We start from the raw sequence: 21,196 nt of genomic DNA, 5'->3' as shown, positions 1-21,196 counted from the left end.
TGCGGTACATTTTTTTCCTTTATGCAATGGCTGTTTTTCTGGGCAACTCTGTGGAGTGTATGGCTTAAAGTGGTCCCATGTACATATACTCCCATCTCTGCTGTGGATCTTGCAGCTACTTTCCATCCATACCTGGTCTGCGAGTTTTGGTGGGCGACCTTCTCCTGATATTCTTGTAGTGGTGCCATATTCTTTCCATTTTGTTATAATGGATTTAATGGTGTTCTATGGGATGTTCAAAGTTTGAGATTTTTTTTTTTTTTTTTTGAAACACACAACCATGATCTATACTTTGTCTCGGACCTGTTTGGAGAGCTCCTTGGTCTTCATGTTGCTTGCTTAGTGGTGTTACAGATTCAGGGTCATTCAGAAAAGGTGTTTTTATACTGACATCATGTAACAGATGATGTGGCACTTTGATTGCACACACTTACTCAACTAATTAAGTGAAGCCTGAAGTTAACTGGTTGGAGCAGATCTTATTTATGGGGTTCAGAGCAAAGGCGGTGAATACATACGCACTCAACTTCTCAGTTTTTAATTTTATCACAAAGTGTGTGGGAGTCATCTTAAAGCCCCCTGAATGCCAGGGTCTGTGCATACTCCCTTATCTTGGACAAGTGAGATCCTCGCTGCAAAATCAAAAGTCCTGGAGGTGGAGCTGGACTTGATCCAAGTAATCCTATAAGCCTAACCCCTAAACCTAACCCCCGAGATGCTGTACATCACATAATAAATACAGGCTAAAAACACAATGAGTTTTCGCCACAACCTGGGCATTTCCTTTGACTCCACTTAGATAGGAGGAACAGGTCCAACTCCACCCCACGGACTTCTGAGGGGTACAAGAGGCAACTAACTGCAGAGTGGGCAGACCCGACAGCAGGTAACAACCCAGCCCAATGTTCTGATCTCACATGTTCTGACTCTCATCCTCCGCATCAGCACTTATTCTGAGCGCTGTCCTATCAGGATGTGTTATGTACCATCATGATGACATGATGACATTTAGCCTCCACTACTTAATAAAGTAGAATCAAGTCAATCGGTCATGTATTTGTGACAGAAATATTGGATAAAGTTGAAACTTACTTTGATATGAGCACTGGCCTCAAGAGAAATAAGGTTAAGATCTGAGAACAATAGTTAGGACATAGTAGATTCATCATAGCTAAGACTTAGATGTCAATGGATATGTGGTTTGAAGAATAAATACACTATATGGCCAAAAGTTTGTGGACACCTGACCATCACACCCATATGTGCTGTTTGAACGTCCTATTACAGATTTAGTCCCCTTCGCTGTTAAAATAACCTCCATTCTTCTGGGAAGGCTTTGCATTATATTTTGGAGCGTGGCTGTGGTGATTTGCCCACAAGAGCATTATTGAGGTTAGACACTGATGTCAGGCAAGGAGGCCTGGAACGTAGTCGGCATTCCAGTTCGTCCCAGTGGTGTTCGGTGGAGTTGAGGTCAGGGCTTTGTTCAGGACACTCGAGGTTAGTTTCAATAAAGGGAAATTATATTACTTAAGCATACAATGACATCCTATACAGTTGTCTGCTTCCAAATTTGTGGCAACAGTTTGGTGAAGGCCCACATATGGTGGTGATGGTCAGGTGTCCACAGTCATATTTATAGTTCACCAGAAACTATGAAATGTTTATAATCCACCTTGTAAAACAAGATGCATATACTCTACCGCCTACATTCACAGGATGGTGTGAATATTTGTTCTCTCAGCCTGAGAAGTCAATACAGATTAGACCCGGCTGTAAGGTTAACCAGACGATTAATCTTGGTGATACTGGTAGATCTTGAGCACCTTGTAACCGTAAATGGGTATTTCTGATTATCCTGTTTTTCCTGTGTTAATAAATGTCTGCTTTACTTTACCCAATTTTGTGGTCTTCCCTTTATATAGTTTCTTCGAGCTAAGCATTTCCAACATAGGAATGTCATGATTTTTTTTTCTTCTTTATTATCTTTTTAAAACAATTACAAGCTGACTAGGTGCAGCTGTTGAGCAAACCTATATTTGTTGATGCACATCATGTAGCACAGAAATGCCTTTGAAAATCATATACACATACATAGATATATAGGTCAGGGTAAAATCCGCCACTGATTCAATCATATAAAGTTCATTTTAATTTCCAAGCCCAGGCCAAACACGCAACAAGAACTGAACTAGCCAGAACAAAAGCTTTTCAAAACTGCTACATCCAGACCTCGAGGTTGGTGTCCTTGGAGGCAGGCAATAACCATACAGCACAGAAGACATGATGAATGAATCGGTGTTGGACAGGCAACCGATTTCTGTGCAGCACACACAAGATATGCTTAGCGATGCTATAAAACGAAAGCTTGACCATTTGCCAAAAGTATCTGTGTAACCTTCTTTGCACCGATCTGGACCTCGGTGACGCTCCAGTTTACAGCGTTGCAATCAAATCGCTCAATGATTTAGGAATGACAACAGGCAAGAGCGAGCTGTAAATGCATGTGTTTATACCTTTAACTGTTTATAGGTTTCTCAGGTTGTCGTCCATCAGGCGCTTGTATCTACAACAACCGTAGTACCGTAATAGTCTGAAGTTGTCAAACCATTTTATAGACCATAACAAAATTATAAAGTAGATTTTTTTTTAAATTAGGTTATTATACTCTGTGTGTCACTTATCCAACAGAGATTGTGCTATAAAAGTATAGATTTTAAATGTAGTACTAGACTACGTTTTAAAGTATTTGACTAAATCAAATATATACCAAGTATGCTACATGTTACATAAAGTGGTACGCAACTAATTGGACACCGTTATTTTGTCAATTACCCATCACAAATCATTTTTGTCTTGCAAAAACATGAGGAGGGAAACCATCATCAATAGAGAGAAAGAAAAAGAGCTAAGAGCATAGGATTCCAGTCTCAACGGATGTGGAGGACATTTTCATTATAGCGAGATGCCAGACTTTTTCATTATATGCCAGACTTTTTCATTATATGCCAGACCACTTTGTACTTAAAGCAAAATGACATTATATCAGTTGAATGGTTCTTTCAAACAAGCCTCCAATTAAAGCAGAACCTCAAACTCTCATTCCTTAAAAGTCGCATTCCTTAAAATGAATAGAGCTTCGTTTTAATCGTGAAGGGATAATTAAGCCAAAATGAATGAAGCTGACAATAAATGAAAGCAATCTTTATCCTCAAACATTTTATCTAATTTAAAAATGTTAGCATATCTACGTGGAAGTACTGCTAAAAAACAAAACAAAACGGAAAAAAAAAAAACCTATCAATAACACAATTTGAAATATTGTATAAGATTTGACCACGCTGGATTGATTTAAATAATACAATATTTTGATATGTGGTTACAGTTTTTAACACGGGTTGTACTTATGACACATCACTGACTACGTTTACATGGACAGCAGTAATCTAATCACTGACCTTACTCTGATTAAGATAATAATGTGATTAAGGTGTTTACATGAGTCTCTTTTAGAATACTCCCGTCATGCTCCTGTTTTACGTGTTATAGAACATAATTAGATTAACAGCCCGTGTCATTACGTCACCGCGCCGCGCCGTCCGACGTCCCTCCAGAATTTCACGTATCGACATGCAGTTCGTCTTCGTTATGGTACCGTATACAGTTTTGGGTGTTTTTATTTAATTTTTTTATGAACGCTTTAAGTGCAGTTAATTATCTGTCATGCTGTACGTGCAAATAGACAGCTGCTTGAAGCTGTGGGCTGCGTCTCAAACCACGTACTTACCGTCTACATAGTAGCCGAGATACATGTATTTTCCCCCACTACAGGCCTGTGGTAGGCAAGTACGCGGTTTGGGACGCAGCCGAACTCTCTTGCTCGCCGTAAAATGTCGAGCACTGCCGTGTGTGATCGTGTCCTGTAGCAAAATGCGGTGAAAACGCTCACACGACGTTCATAATGTGATTAAGGTGTTTACATGTCTGTAATACACGTCCATAATGCGACTAAAACAGGAGTACTCCACCTGTCTTAATTCGATTAGAGCTTAATTCGAGTATGACCTTAATTAGATTAAGGTAAGTAAAAAATGCTGTTTACATGGTAGTTTCTTAATCGAAGTATCGTCTTAATCGGGTTAAGAGTGGATTATTGTTGTCCATGTAAACGTAGCTAATGTTGAATTGACTGGTCAGAAGGTTGATTAATTTTCTATAACAGCCTGGCTCGTACAGCAATTCCGGCTGCAAAGCAAATCAGAAATTTATATTAATGCACTGGGGGTATGGAGGTGAGCCTATTAACCTTGCTCCTCCAGGGTTGAGGGTTGGAATCCCACCTCTGCCCTGTGTGCGTGATGTTTGTAAGTTCTCCCCGTGCTTCATGGGTTTCCTCCGGGAACTCCGGTTTTCCCCCGGTCCAAAGACATGCACTGTAGGCTGACTGGCATTTTCAAATTGTCCGTAGTGTATGAGCGTGTGCGCGATTGTGCCCTACAATGGGTTGGCACCCCATCCAGGGTGTTCCCCTCCTTGTGCCCAGGCTCCCCGCGACCCTGTGTAATAAGCGGTATGGAAAATGGATGGACGGATATTAATATAACGTATTCATTTTAATGTTATATGTAAATCTAATAATAAACAAATGAGGGGGGAAAACTGTGATGTCATTTAACAAAGAAAAAAAAACAAAAGTTGTTTTTTTCTTTAAGGAGATGTTTATTTAACATTTAAGGAAGGAGTCTCCACTGTCAGCACTTTGTAATAGTCCAAACATTTTCCGCAATGGAAAATCTTCAGGACAGAGGACTTGAGTTTCATCGTTTCTCCGTATAAATGACAAGTTGTGGGTTTTTGTCTTATTAACTTCAAGAGAGAGAGAAAGAAGAGAACTTTAACAATGTAACAATAAACAGATAAAAATCCTGGAGTTGTTCTTAAACTAATTAAGAAATGTAATCACTGCCAACGTACACTGCTGTTTGGATAATCACTTACCAACAGAAATCTCAAACAATTTTTGACTTCTTGGTTTTAAAAAAAATAAATAAAAATTAAACATCAAAAAGTAGGGGAATGATACAGAGGCGAGACACAATAAAGGGTTAATGAATTGGTTCTGAAACAATACAGTAAAAGGAGTCAAGAAATAATTAATGCTGCACTGTCAGAAAAAGCACAGTTCAAGTCCACAGTAGCAGAAGATGAAGCTACTGGGTTTGGAGCTAACTGTCTATGACAGCAACCAAGACAGTAGGGCAAGGAAGAAAAATTTCATTCTGCATTAGCTAAAGCCAGAATGCACATAATTGCCCCTAATTAAATCAGTGAGGTTCACAGAGTGTCCATGAATCTTATTCTATTGCATGGATCATTAGCTCCAGCTGAGGATGTAAAATCCGCTCTTTCCTGTCTCGAAGGCTGTAGATGCGTTTCTATTGTTTCTCCCCAATCGACTGGCAACGTTTACAACAATTCTATGACGTGAGTCAGGAATAATATCTTCATACTTGCCTTTAACACTGTAGGCATAAAAATCTTTTAAATGGGCACGAACAAATCCGAGGGCAAAATTGAAATTGGGGTCATTTCTTATTTGGCGTATCTGTACAATGAAACTCATATCTGGCAACAGTGTAAAATCTGCAATGTAACATTTTAATCAGTATAAGCAATAAGTAATAATAATAATAATAATAATAATAATAATAATAATAACAACAACAACAACATTTATGCAAATATATAATATTTAAAAATATATGTTCATTTAATACCAATTCTAAAGCTAACAAATGACATTATCCTTTAATTTTTTCCTTTTTCTCTCAATTTCCTTCCTCCAGTCATCATTGGGAATTATAGCTTTTGAATGCAATTTAAAAAAATTAAAAGAACATAATGTTACAAAAATTATACGTATAATATTTTGAGAAATCAAATAGCATGCTATGCAGATCTTTTTTCATAAAGTCATAATATTACGATAATAATGATAATAATAAGCAGAAGAAGAAGAAAAGAAATCTCTTCATCTCATTATTTGTGAAACAGACTAAAATAGTCTGTAACATTTCCATAGTTTTTACATTTTAATTAAACAGATTTTTGCAATATTTTAACAATACACATATGATATAACGTCATTTTAACACCAAAATCCATGATGGGAAACAGAGCGGTCGCTAAAATGATCGATATACCAGCAATGTACCAATATGTACTATGGGTTAAAGGTTTTATTCAGACATTAAATGGAAGTCTCCCTTAGAAATCCTAAGAAAATGTTCAATGAATCAAGAAGAAGAAGGAAGAACAAGAAGGAAGAAGAACAAGAAAGAAGAAGAACAAGAAGAATTCCTGTCACATACATATTATAGCACAGGGAAATTATTTTCTTCGCATATCCACTTCCTAACAAGCTGGGGTCAGAGCACAGGGTCAGCCATGATACAGTGCCCCTGGAGAAGAGAAGATTAAAGGCCTTGCTCAAGGGCCCAACAGTGGCAGCTTGGTGGCACTGGGGCTTGAACCGCCAACCTTCTGATCAGTAACCCAGAGCCTGAACCGCCCATGTGTCTGCCATTATATGAGCAAGGTCACCAACCTTGGTTTTAATCTTCCACGGTCACTCCATTTCCTCTTTCAGTCAATAGAACACCTTCTTGCATTTCTTTCTGTGGATGTCGCTGTCACTTGGGATTCCAACATCTGCATTTACTCGTTAGGCAGACACGTTTATCCAAAGTGAAACTGAGCTGAGCACGTGAAGTCTTGGCAGTATTGGGACTGGATTTCCGATCCATAAAACCAGAGCCTTAACCAATGAGTCATCATCATTAGTTGTCAATTTGCAAAGTATTTCAGCCAAACCGAGAAAAAAAACCCAAAAACAATACTTTAGCAGAGCTGATAAACGTAAAAAATCCTTGGTTTCTTAAAACAAGGACCAGCACAGCTTCTGTTGCGGCCAATCACATGCATTTGTATTAAAATGGACAAGGTTCCTGAGTGATGCAACAAAAATGCATTCGCACCATCATCAGGAGTGGCTGCTTCCTCAGCCCACTGCTGTTCACGCTGCTAACCCACGATGCACTGCCAGATCCAGTTCAAACCACTTCGTCACGTTCGCTGATGACACCATCAGTGACAGTGGCGAGACATCGTACAGAGAGGAGGTGGAATGGCTCATGGGCTGGGGCAAGAACAACCACCAGAACCAAAGAACAACCAACCATTCAGAACCAAATCTGAATGTTCACAAAACAAAAGCAGAGGATTGTTGACTTCAGGAAATTCCACACTGATCTCTCCGACCATTCATAAACGGCTTCACAGTGGCGCGAGTGATGAGCACCAAGTTCCTCGGCGTTCACATCATGGAAGACCTCACCCAGACGACCAACACTAGCTCTTTGGCCAAGAGAGCCCAGCAACACCCTCCACCCATCCTCACCACATTCTACAGTGGAACCATAGATGTGTCCTGACCAGCTGCATCACTGTCTGGTTTGTGTATTGCAACATCTCGGATCGCAACACCCAAAAGAGGATAGTCCGGACAACTGAACCCATCGTTGGTGCTCTTCTACCTCTTGTTCAGAACATTTCCACCCATGTAGCATCTGCAAGGCCTCCAGCATTGTGATGATCCCTCCCACCCCTCCTACAATCTATTTGCCCCTCTGCTATCTGGAAGAAGGCACTGCAGCATCCACTCAAGGACTGCAAGACTGGGTAACAGCTTCTACCCCTAGGCTGTCATACTCCTGAACACTGCATAGACACTTTAAATCAATAATGATGCACAGGACACATTGTTCATTTACTGCACTGGCATAACGTTTACAGCACACAGACACTTGATTGTACTGACTCATTACAGTACACTGTCACTTTATCATTCATCTCGGGTTTCTTTTACAAGCATTACTGCATTGACACTTTTCCTAAAGTCGTTCTACTTGCAGCTTTGGACCCAGTTTACTGTAATGTCTTATGAACATGTTAAATTTGTATTTTTTTTGTGATTGGAGTATGTATGTTTTACTGCCCATCCTTGTATGCACCCCCACTGTTACCCATATCACCTCTCTGCATGCTTCCTATTCCTGTTGCACTTTATTTATGTGCTGTCAGCACTGTGTAGGTCATACATGTACCTTGCACCTTGTGTCCAGGGACAATGTTATTTCATCTCGCTGTGTACTACACACTATATGCATATGACTATATTTTGATGACGATAAAGATCTACTTGACTTGAGGAGATTGCGAATACGAATCCAGGCGATGCTACGGCTGGGAGCTCCCTGGGTGGGAGGGATCACATACTATCTTTCCCCTGTCAATCACAGTGACACTAGCCAATCAAGAGCTCATGGATGTGGAATGATAATGACAATGAGTCTTTATACATTTATACATTAAAGCACAGTGAACTTTTCTTCGCATACCCCAGCATGTTAGGAAGCTGGGGTCAGAGCACAGGGTCAGCCATGATACAGCGCCACTGGAGCACAGAGGGTTAAGGGCCTTGCTAAAGGGCGCAACAGTGGCAACTTGGCAGTGCTGGGGCTTGAACCCCCGACCTTCCGATCAGTAACCCGGAGCCTTAACCGCCAAGCCACCACTGCACCGGAAGAGGGCTGATAGTGATTTTTTTTTTTTTTTTAATGCTGCCCACTGATGCAGCATGGGCAGAAGCTTCGAAAAGCTTTAGTTGGCTGGCTTCACATGTCTCAGAGTAATCATGTGCTAGAATTGGCAGATGGGAATCGACAGATGACCAAACTTGGGGGGGGTATCACAGATGCTTTAATAAACGAGGACTAAAAGTTACGACTGCTAGTAAACAGAACCTAAGGGTCACCATGTCATACGAGAGCCAAAACAGTGGAAGTGGAGTCAGTAAGAGCTGATCCAGATATTCATTACAAAACATTGCTACTCCTGCGCAGACACGCTTGTTGCGATTAATTATTAAATGCACTTCTTAAGACATAGAGGAGTGGGATTTCCACCAGGAAGCATATCAATGCCACAGCAGTTTAAGCATGAGAGGTTGCAGAGGCCGTTAGATTGATCGTGGATAAAATATTATCAAGCGCTGCTCTTCTCAGGTTGTTTGCGACTCAGCAATGTCGCATTCACGCAAATGATATGTTATCATTTTACAGCAAATCAATCATAAAAATTCATTTGACCAACCGTGATTTTTAGTTGAATTACTACCAGTTACGCGAATAGTACTATTGCTGGGAATAGACATACATAACCCCTCTTCCCAAGCTTATTGGTATGTGCATTCATCATGTGGGCCTCATTCATCAAGCATATGAGTTTATGGAAAGATGGATGGATGGATGGATAGATAGAATATGCTAGGTACATTATGGTTAATTGATCAAAACACACGTCAGCATGAAGAAAATCAGCATTACTAAAACTTTTGTAAACGTGGTGGGAATCTTTTAATTAAATTTGGCCTAAGAAAATATTTACACACAACTTTACTACAAGATTGACAAACGAGGCTCCATGTTAGCTTGCTTTGATTTGTTCTTTTATTTCGCGGGTCTAAATTATCTAAAGAGGATTTCGAATGTTTTACTTTACCAAACAAATTTGAATTTTTTTTTTGCCATTATTTCACTTTTTGGAGGAATTGGCTATTGGCCAACACGGATTAGAAGACTTCTTTCCCAAATTGTCCGCATGGAAAATCCTGATAAAAAATTCAGTAAATTAAGTGTTCCTAAGCTGATCATTAGGCAGGCAGAAGTGCTGTCCAAACTAGAGAGTCAGAGGAGATGGAGTCAGCAAAATGGCAGTAAAGAGCCTACAGCTTTGAGCAACTCTGGACACTGTCGGCTCGACTGCAATACGAAGAGACAAGGGCAAGAATTCATTCTGCTGACTCATTCCACCAAATAATATTTTGCTGACAGAGACAAATGCTTCTCGAGGTTAGCATTCTCCAACACAACTTTGTTCCAAGAGGCTTAATCTCATCTGGGGCTCTGTTGTCAGTCGAGCAGAAACCAGGTTCATATCGGTAAGACTAACATACACAGAAACGTGTATTTACCCAGTGGATATTATGAATATCAGAATACGGAAAGGAAACCTTCAGCCTAGAATACTAATACATGGAAAACAATTATCCCATTTAAAATTAGTACTAGTTTCTCAAAACTCTGTCTTGTCTTCTTCTTTCGGTGCTTCTCCATTCTTCCATGAATTTGAGACTGCTAACCACGGAAGACTTTGGAAGACCAAACTACAACCCTCATAGCATGACTCCCAGCATAAGACAAAGAAGTTCAGGTTCATCCTGATCGTGCACGTACTGAGGCAGGAAAGCGCTCATGAAATCGGCATACACGCTTGCCTGCTCCAACCAAATGCCCATTTTCATACAGGCCTATTATATATGTAGGAGGCAATTAGGATGCAGTGACCTAGGGCATCAGAGGCTTGGGTGGCTGGAGCTTAGCGTGCAAATCCCTCTCTAATCCTGACGCAACGCTCAAGTCATGTTTACTGTCCTGTAAAAAATGCTGCTCTCAAACAAACTGTGCATTTCGACTTCACTAGTTAAGGCTGCTGGGGATGAAAAAAAAATGCTGATGCTAATAAGCACAGACAGGTTTGTCCATGGAACTGCCAGAAGCTACAGAGTTAACATCCACGGATGCGTCGCTGTTTTTAGCAGGAGAGCTTTAGAAAAGACCGAAAGACCAAAAGGCAAGCTAGCAAAGTTGGAAGTGAAGGAACAGAAGGTTACAGAGTTCAGAAAGATAGGAAGCTTAATCAACTAAAGGGATGTTTCACAATCCTGCACCGGTTGTGTTTTGGCTCATCGAGGGCTCTCGGAGATGAATAGTCTCAATCAAGCGCAACATGGAGTTACAAAATTAAGCAGAAGATTCTTTATCCGATATATTAAGTATGGAATAAAACTCTTATGAGGCATGTTGTTATTAGAAAATAGTCAGTAGCGTGTCAGTGATGACACAGTTTTCCTTGTTGAATAACAGCATGTTTTAATCCCTCTTAGATTGAGTTGTTACTCTAGAAACGATAAGATATTATGATGAGCGCGTTAAAATAAACCTGCGATTAATGGAAAATTCATCAACACCTTCTGACCAATCAGATTCAAGAATTCCACTGCGCTATAACAAAGTTATTATACAGTACAGTATGACATACTTATGCACGTAGTTATACACACAGTTTCTCATAAATGACCGGATTTCACCAATTTCGGACTTAAAATGGATAAATATCTATTTATAAGTATTTATTATACCATTCATACCATCATTATTTCCAGGTAATTGTTTCAGTGTGACTGTCAGTCAGTCAGTATGTTTACATGGACAACAATAATCCGATATTAACCCGATTAAGACGATACTCTGATTAAGAAACTAGCATGTAAACAGCTATTTTTTATAACCTTAATCTGACTAAAGTCGTACTCGAAGTAAACACAAATGGAATTAAGACGTGTGGAGTACTCCTGTTTTAGTCGCATTATCGACGTGTATTACAGACACGTACACTCCTTAATCACACTATTAACGTCGTGTGGGAGTTTTCACCGCATTCTGTGACAGGACACGTACACACACGGCAGTGCTCAACCGTTTAACGGCAAACGAGAGAGCACGGCTGCGTCCGAGTACTTACCTACTACAGTATATAGTTGGTGAAATACATGTATCTCGTCTACTATATAGTAGGTTTGGGACGCAGCCCACGGCTTCAAGCAGTCGTCTATTAGCACGTACAGCATGACGAATAATTAACCGCACTTGAAGTATCCGTAAAAATTCAAAATAAAACCACACAAAACTGTATACGGGACCATAACGAAGACGAACTGTATGTCGACAGGTGAAATTCTGGAGGGAACGTCGGACGGCGTGGCGCGGTGACGTAATGACGTGTGCCGTTAATCGCTCTATGTTCTATAACGTGTAAAACGGGAACATGAAAGGAGTATTCTAAAAGCGACTCATGTAAACACCTCAATCACAATATTGTCTTATTGAGAATAAGGTCAATAATTAGATTATCGCTGTTCATGTAAACGTAGTCAGTGATTACAAAAGCTTTCGGATTCCTTAAGAAAACGGAGGAAATCTATTACATGAAGTATGGCATGATTTATGCAATATGAATATTTATCAGTGTGATCCGCCTAACACGATGAAGTGACAGTGAAGTGCTTTCAGTGATAAATAATGCACGCAACTTTGGAGAGTACAGACTATTTGGCTGAGATGTTTATTTTATGCTTTCTAAAAGGACAGACTTCTTCTATATCTGAAATAGCAGTTGTTTCATACAATACAAGATTTCTCCTTGGGCTCGAGTGTGAACATCCTGATAGAGTTTCAAGGGATCCGGAAAAAGGTTTCAAAGCGGTAGTTATAGAAATGATTAATATCTTATAATAAAACTAATATACACCTCACTATACCTTAAAAATATCCATTACTGAATATATTTGTGAATGGACAGTCTTGAATTGCAATTATTGTACAAGCTTACTATTTTTTGACAACGTAGGGTCGCTGGAACGCCACAAAGTTGGGAAAAAAAATCCTCTGCAACGAGAGTTCTCAAAGATGTAGAGAAGCCAAGTCACCACTTTTAAACCTCATCGCCGGAGGCCTTCCACAGCTTGATTCTGCGTTTCACACCAAAAAAAATAAATGTGTTCCCTTTTATGCGAATGTTGTGCAGGTACTATAACTTATAAAATGTCACTGAATCATTTTTTATAAGGAGGTTATGATTTAGTGGCTGATACGGCACACAGAAACGTCATGTATAAAACTGTTTGGGGTTACTCGTTCTTGCAGGCTGTACCTTGTAGCAATGCATTACAATGAGAATGCTAATCGAGAACAAGCCGAAACCTCGGCAGGATAAGATTTGTTTGAGACGACACCGGTTTTGAATGTTTGTGCTGTTGTGAGGGATTCTATTCAGGGGGGTGAATCATTTTGAGACTGGAGAAATCATTACAAGTTGCATTTTCAGTTGAATTTTGTGGAAACCACTTGAAGCATTCGTCGTGTTGAACTACTTCAATTGCTTGTGTTTGATTTGTTCATCGCAAACAGCTGAAAATCAATCTGATTTGCAATGGGGGTTGAATCATTTTGATTGCACCTGTATATACACAATCAAGTGATTGTTACTGTGATATTTTTTCTTTGGCAGACTATGTGGATCCTCCTGAGGCTGGTCTTCGAGGAGGTGTTTGTGGACCCCGATCCATTTATTGAACAGGTACTGACAATCCCCAATCCCACACCCCTTTGTTCGGAGTTGGAGAGACCCACAAAGGAGGAAACAATTGCTCGCCGTGTCTTCCGATTCAATCAAGGGGTGGTAGAAAGCCGACACGGCCACCAGACTGATCCGGAAACTACGTATCCCGGGAGACGCGTATCCCGTCGTGTACAACACACGAGGGGATACGCCGTAGCCCCAGCACCAGCTCACAAAGCTGTCATAACCAAGATGACCGTATTGTCTACAAATTCATTTTAGGATTTTCCATGTTTAGAAATAAATTTTCCTGTCGTACAAAATTATTTTTTTTGGAATGTCTTTATGATGTCATTCTGTAAAATGTAGCTTCGTTATAGCTATATTAATTTGCTAATTTTAAGTTTTTATCAAGTAAAAAACAATTACTCCTCGATGATTCTGTGCCTCAAAAGGGCCATAGTCAGTTCTATAGATGCTGTGTATGTTTCGAAGTGTGTATGGATTAAGACAATTGGGTTCGAAGCCGGAATGGTGCATCATGCATGTTGGCGGTACCGGAATCTCTTTCATTCGTCTTAGAACCTCGGAAGGAAAATCCGGTATGTGCTAGTGTCACCGATTGCACTTAGGTTGCAATATAATGTTTTAATTATTAATAACTTATTATACTATCTGTCCTACTTCATGGCAGCAGAGGATTTCAGCTTCGCTGGGCATTCTGGTACAGTTCCCACATGTGCACCTCATTGAACTAGAAATATCCACATCGGTTTGTTATACACTCGTCACAGCCGACGTAGAGGAATCGCACACTGATAACGTCTCATCAGACGTGCTCACAAGTCAAGTCCCAAGTCTTCGTTCTATTTTTAGCAGTAGTTCCTTCAGCAAGTTATTGCAATTAAGCGTAAATCAGTTTTGAAATATTCAAACTGATATCACTTCCGCAGAATGTCTTGTTCGAGGATTCAAAATGGTCCAATAAAGCAAACAAGGTTTTACTTAAATCGTTCATTTCATTCAAAATGAAATCTGTACTTTCAGACTAAATTACATTTGATCCAAACGCTCTCCCGATAATTACGAGAAAACAGAACATTCATAGAAACTTCAGGAAAGATATGACTTTTTTGGTCATTTAGTGCAAAATGCCAAAGTTCTATGAATTTTGAGCTAATTGAGTTGCCGTAGTTTGCTGCAGTTCTCAAGCAATGATGGGTAAGGTAATCTTCAGTGAGTGCCAATGGTAACAAAACCCCCCTTTCGATAAGGAAAACGGCTTCCGGCGCAGCACCGGATGGAACCGAGTTGGCTGAGACGAAACGTGGAAGCGATCGCGCATAGAGTGTATTTAACTTTCGTAAACTTGGATATTATATGCAAATGGTAGATTACATTTAAAAGACATGGAAACTTTTGTATTGCTTGAAAATGGACGGCAAGCAAGCCCCTGCCAGCTGCGTAACGCCGCAGCTTCCTTTTAGATTAACTGATTGTTTTTCTAATTAAATGACATGAAGATTATCACAAGGTAAGACTTGGTTATATTGTTATTGTTTGTTACTCAACTATATAGTCATTTTTTTGGGGACTTCAGTGCGACTCGAGTCCAAGTTGCAGACTCGAGTTTCCATCTCTGCATCTCATCTTCAATGTACGTCAAATTACATATAAACTTACCACTAAGAAACGTCCCGTTCTCGTCGCCATGGTGGTTCGGGTTTATCTTCCGATGCATCATCGTTGTCCGATTCGGGCTCAAATTGATAGAGTAAAACAGACATTTGTGTCAGATGGAGCTGGAACTCTATAGTAGTGGGCGTTTCCTTTTCAATCAGCACACGCTGACAGCAGTAGACCAATCACAATAAACTGGGACATCTGACCAATCAGAGCAGGGTATGCTCTCTGAAAGGAAGAGTTTAGAACGAATCCTTTAGAACGGATCATTGAACGAGTCGTTTTTGTCACTGGAAAAAAATGTAATGCTGCAATTTAAATTATGAGCATGTTAAAGTGTTTTTTTGATCTTGGATGCTTGTAAATCTATTGTATGAGAAATTTAAAACAAAATTAGGCACGTTATTAGGTGCGCTTTAAGTTGCCATCAAAAAAGGACCCGATATGAAATTCCCTAAAAATGACAGGGGGCGCTCTTTCCAGAAGCAGTGGTATAGTGGTATAGTGACAGTCCCGGGCTTGAATATTCACCTGAAAATGCTTTTAAGATACTTTAAAGATCTTTCCACTATTTTTTTTTTTTCATCAGGGTGATAATGATAAAATTATATATCTTATTATTAGTAATTGTTATATTGGAATTACTCCATAGCGATAGATGCCCCCTTTGTTTTTTTTGTTTGTTTGTTTTTTTACTGCCCTTGAGGAACTCTCTGCATGTCCGTGTTCAGAAGTAAAGGACGTGAGAAGTGTGAGAGTTATGAATACAAGGGAGAGTTTGACTAAAGCTCTTTCATTTACATGCAATACTTTACACGGCATCATTAAGTTAACTGTCGAAGCACGATATAAAAAAATATATAATGCAAAATAATAACGTGCTTGATCAAGTGCCATTTCAAAAGTTAAAGTTACTTTTTTTTTTTAATTACACCAATAGTTCAATTAAATTAAACCAAATGTTGCCGTGATTAATGTGACAATTACAACTAGGACTATTCATGCAGCAATATATAAGCTCTATACTAGACTCCTATTTATTTTAACGCGTGCCATTGTTTTGTTCATATATCATCATATTAGTCTTACTTTATTTTTCATTTTGAAATTATCTCTCGCTTTTCTATAATAAAACTAAGGAATACACTGCATTACATTTGACAGAAAAGAAAAATAAAGCTTCTTGCTTCTTCTCTTCATTCAGCATTTACTATCCCTGATTTTCTTTTGTTCTGCGTTTAAAGACAAGCGCTCATGTTTAAAGTTTAGACGCTTTCTGAAATCGGCTTAGATGCATGCTTAACAGATCTCTGAATACGTGCATTCTCCCTGTGGAAATATTGACACGACGTATGGACTTCGCCAACTCTGAACATAGCTCCACGAGTCCATATGAGGTCATGTCCAAAACGATAATTATCTTCTATGTACGTATCTACAACAAACAACTCGTCTGTAGGCATTCGTTCGTCTTCAGTAACCCTGTACAAGGCTCCAGTTCATCGCAGATCACCACATACACACACTTAGGGACAATTTAACATAGCCAAACCACCTACCTGCATGTTTTTGGCATGTAGAAGAAACTGGGGAACCTGGAAGGAAACGTATGCACTAAAAGAGCCAATCATTACCTTTACACTTCATGAATTGAAAGCACTGAATGTATTAAAGTCACATACAGTACCGGATCCATTTGTAGCTTCACTTAATAGCCATCTTTCCACATGCACTACTTCCACATCTACCTAAGAGGAAAGAGGCATTTTAATTAAGGCTTTCTCTAAAGTGACTCGGTCAGTGACTGGACACAGAAGAGATCAGGTCCACAGAAGATCAGAATCTGATTGGGCTTTCTTGGTCGCACGGGATTCACTTATGACATCCATACACAGACATTATAAAAAGGGAAAAAATGATATTTTAGCACTGAACAACCCGGGCTTCATGCACCAGTGACATCTCTCTAAACCGCACCCACTTAAACGTATGAATATCTAAATCCTCCTTCTTTCTGTTAATAATCAAAGCGTGAATCATCGGGGCAGCGGTGGTGCTCTTTCGGTCTTCATGCTGGTGCTTTCACACCTGGTTCTTACCAGATGTTTGTTTATTCATTTCATGCATTAGAAATATGGGCAGTTGTTTGCAATTTCACGACCTTGATTAAGTACATCATAGCTTCATTAAGTTAACTGTTGGAGCATGATATATATATATAAAAAAAATGCAAAATAATAGAATATGCTGGATCAAGTGCTGTTTTATAAGAAAATAATAATAATAATGTTTTATTCTATTTACACTTGAACTTCCATACTAATACCGCTGTCCACCGTCAAAGCCATTGCACACGCTCTCATACGTCGCTGACTATTGCCGGCCACGCCCCCTTACTGAGCACATCCGCATCGTGGAGCCGCATTTGTAGGCTGGTTCTACACCGTCAGCCTCTGAGGTGTGCAGGGCCTCAGGGAAAGCGCTTACACAGCAGTGCAAGGTGAGACACGAGCCAACACAGCAGTGCGCTGAAGGATTACGGCAGAGCAAGCAAGGGTTTTGCTCTTTTACCTGCTACTCAGTCACATTGATGTGCACAGAAAAGTTGTCCTAGTCTCATAACGTTTCTATTATACTGAGGATTATAATAACCTTAGAGATGCAAAAACTTTGCTTATCTTCTTGTAACTACAGAAGACCTATTCACTATATCACTGTCATCATTAGTATTAAAGCTCACCAAAAACTCTTCAGTATATTACTACAGATATTAGAATACCAAACCCTATAAATATTATAATTATAGGATTCTCAAAAATCCTTAATATGTTATTATAGCTATTATAATCTCACTCAATTTCTTTAAACACTTCCCGGGAATACACGGCACACCCTGGATCATAAGGATCCATGCACACACACGTTTTCAATCAACTCAGCCCACTACAATATAATAGCTATTACAAGTTTGTTTTTTGTTTTTTTGCTTTTTAAGTCTATAAATACTAAGTATGCTACCCACTTATACAGGATTACAGAATTTTTTTTTTTTTCAGATTCTCTGATATGTAGATGTAATGCAATGACAGTACATGTATCTGGATCTGGATAAATGCTAGCACTGTCAGTATGGTTTGTGACACCTAGGACAGTTCCTCCAGCTCAGCTACATCATTCAAGTTCATAACAGGTCTCAACCAAAGATGTGCGCAGTTATTATTTTAGTAACTAGTTTAATCCACAGCCACCCTGACCAGGCAGTTACTAAGGATGAACGAATGCACGCTGTAAATGCATCACGTGCTGCATGTTAACGTTAACGACAGTGGTCTTTGTCAGGGGTTCTAGGTTGGAGATGCCCAGAAATTTGTACTCAACATCTCAGATATGTCAAATATCATCACGCCCCAAATCCAGGCACAAAAGAATTCGGAATACACGGTAACTGGCAGGAGTTGCAGCCAATCAGGACGGAAAGAGTGCGAGCGCTTAAAGCTTCTGGGCTGACAGTTATGTTCTTGAATCGGTAAGGCATTTATTTGTTTTTGAATTTAGTGCATCGTTGTCCAGTTGTGAGCTTGTTTAACTAGAGAACTTGTGACTAATTGGAGGTGTCTGAGTTTCCCTGTATTTATGTATTTCAAACTTGATTATATCAGGCGGGAGTGAGTCATCTGTGCCATCTGTATATTTATTTCTCTGTGTCGCGGTTACTGTGCCAACAATATGTAGCTTTTCTTGTGTTTCTGAAAGAATAACATGCACAAATTAGCTAATACAAACACACGGAGAACAGATTGAGTAGTAAAGTACATTTGCAAAGTGAACGGTAGTAAATGCATCGCACTGCATGTTCCTGTTAATGTTAACGAACGTTTGTCTCATAAGCTTCACATCTGAGCACTCGGTCGTATCTGCATTGAAGTAAAAACGTCCTGCTTGTGCAAATTTATGTTTGCGTCCAGTCTCGATGTACACCTCTAGCCTAAGAAGAGCAGAACTATAGAGGACATACCACAAGATACAAACCACTCATCAGCAGTAAGAATCAAAAAGCCTGATTGGAAGTCGCAAAGAAATACTAAGATGAGCCACAAAAGTTCTGGAAACGAGATTAACCTCTACCAAAGTGATGGAAAGGACAAAGTGTGGAGAACGAAAGAATCTGCATATGATCCAAACCATACAAGCTCATCTGTGAAACATGGTGGAGGTAGTGTCATGGCTTGGGCTTGCATGGCTGCTTCTGGAACAGGCTCACTGATCTTTATTGATGATGTAACTCATGATGGTAGCAGCAGAATGAATTCAGAAGTTTACAGGAACATGTCCGCCAATTTACAGAGAAATGCATCCAAATTAATCGGGAGGACCTTTATCATGCAGCAAGACAATGACCCAAAACACACTGCCGACTCAACAAAGGACTTTATCAAGACGGGGTGGGGGGGTGGAAGATTTTAGACTGGCCAAGTCAATCACCAGACCAGTAAATCACCCGACTGAGCAGCATTTCACCTCCTGAACCCCCTAAAACAAACAACAACTGAAAGAGGCTGTAGTAAAAGCCTGGAAAAGATGCCACATGAACATTTCTGGCAATCTTCGTAATAGTGCGCCTCCTATTCGTATCTTTATTTGTTTAGAACATTGTTCATTCCAAATAACATTCATTTCATTTAAAATCATGTATACTTTATTTATATAATAATAATAATAATAATAATAATAATAATAATAATAACAATAATAATAATAATGTGTGTATATATGCTTCCTGGGATAGGCCCCAGGTTCCCCTGCGACCCTGAAAAGGAGTAAGCAGTTGAAGATAGACGGATGGATGGATGGATGGATGGTGTGTGTGTGTGTGTATATTTTATATATATATATATATATATATATATATATATATATATATATATATATATTTTATATATATACATACACATATATATATATATATATATATATATTTTATATATATACATACACATATATATATATATATATATATATATTTTATATATATACATACATATATATATATATATATATATATATATAAAGATTATAGATGTATATGTATTATATTATATATACACACATACACTTTTTATATATATATATATATATATATATATATATATATATATATATATATATATATATATATAGAGGTGTGTGTAATATATTAGATGTACACGTGACGAAAATAAAGGCTTTTTCTTCTATACTTAAACTAAAAGAACTTGTTTGTTATGTTTTTGTTATTATATCATTGTTTATTATGTTTAGACCTGAGAAGCTCAACTCTTCCTATTGATATAACTCCTGCAACAACAACAAAAAGAGACAACCCAATACTGTCCGAAAACTTCCAAAGCCGCAATAAACGCATAACCAATAACCCTGCTGAATATTCATGAACTTTCACTTCAGCTTTAACCAAATAAACCCAGTTTAAAAGCTCTCGTGGAAAGTGGAGGGTGATGAAACCGAGCACGAGCTCTGTGTTATTATACCTGCGCGTCATTCAGGTGCACAGCGCGCGCGAGCGGATCCGTTACTGTCCCACGATGAGTCACATCCCGAGTTTCAGCAGCCGAACTTCCACTGTCCGAGCGCGCCACCGTTTTCAAAACACATAAGGGGAAAAAACGAGGAGAAAATGCTACTTACATTCACTTCATGCTGCGGAAAGCCGCCTGTCCCGAGCCGGTTACTCTGACACGAGCCGCAGTTTCACCGGACGCGCGCGACGTGCAGAGTAATTTGACCTTCTCAGTATAGACCGTACCATCTGTGTAGGAAAAGGGGGAGGCTTGGAACATACCAGCATAAAGCATCCTCGTATATCTCGACTTTTTTTGTCTTTCTTTTCATAGATGAAGTATCTATTTAAGTGCTTTAAAACTATTTTTTATATTTATTATCGACTAGTGATAGTCCAAAGTGTCCGTAGTGTATGAATGGGTGTGTGAATGTGTATGTGAGTGTACCCTGTGATGGATTGGCACCCTGTCCAGAGTGTACCCCGCCTCGTGCCCGATGCTTGGGCCCGAGGTTTGGGTTCAGAATTGAATTATTAAAAAGACTGATTTTTTTTATCTTCTTCTGTCAGAATGTGTCAAGGAAAAAGTACGACATGAATCCTGTTTCAAAAATATTGTATTGTTTTTTAAATTCACAAATCCATCCATCTTCTATACCG

At 39.2% G+C, this 21,196-nt stretch overlaps 1 protein-coding gene across 3 annotated transcripts in view; it reads right to left on the bottom strand.

The window, feature by feature from the left end:
* Nucleotides 1-20,768, bottom strand: part of oxr1a (oxidation resistance 1a) — a 190,083-nt gene extending 169,315 nt beyond the window's left edge. For 2 of the 3 annotated variants that reach the window (XM_017453056.3, XM_017453058.3), the window contains exon 1: nucleotides 20,665-20,768. The gene's annotated coding sequence lies outside the window, so the exon portion shown is untranslated. The remainder of the gene's footprint in view (nucleotides 1-20,664) is intronic. The other variant, XM_017453054.3, reaches the window with a different exon arrangement.
* Between the last annotated feature and the right edge of the window lie 428 nt (nucleotides 20,769-21,196).

The sequence above is a fragment of the Ictalurus punctatus genome, chromosome 23 (genome assembly GCF_001660625.3).
Source record: "Ictalurus punctatus breed USDA103 chromosome 23, Coco_2.0, whole genome shotgun sequence".
In the NCBI taxonomy this organism is placed as follows: Eukaryota; Metazoa; Chordata; class Actinopteri; order Siluriformes; family Ictaluridae; genus Ictalurus; species Ictalurus punctatus.
The sequence above is the reverse complement of the archived record's forward strand: the minus strand, read 5'-3'. Positions and strand labels throughout refer to the sequence as shown.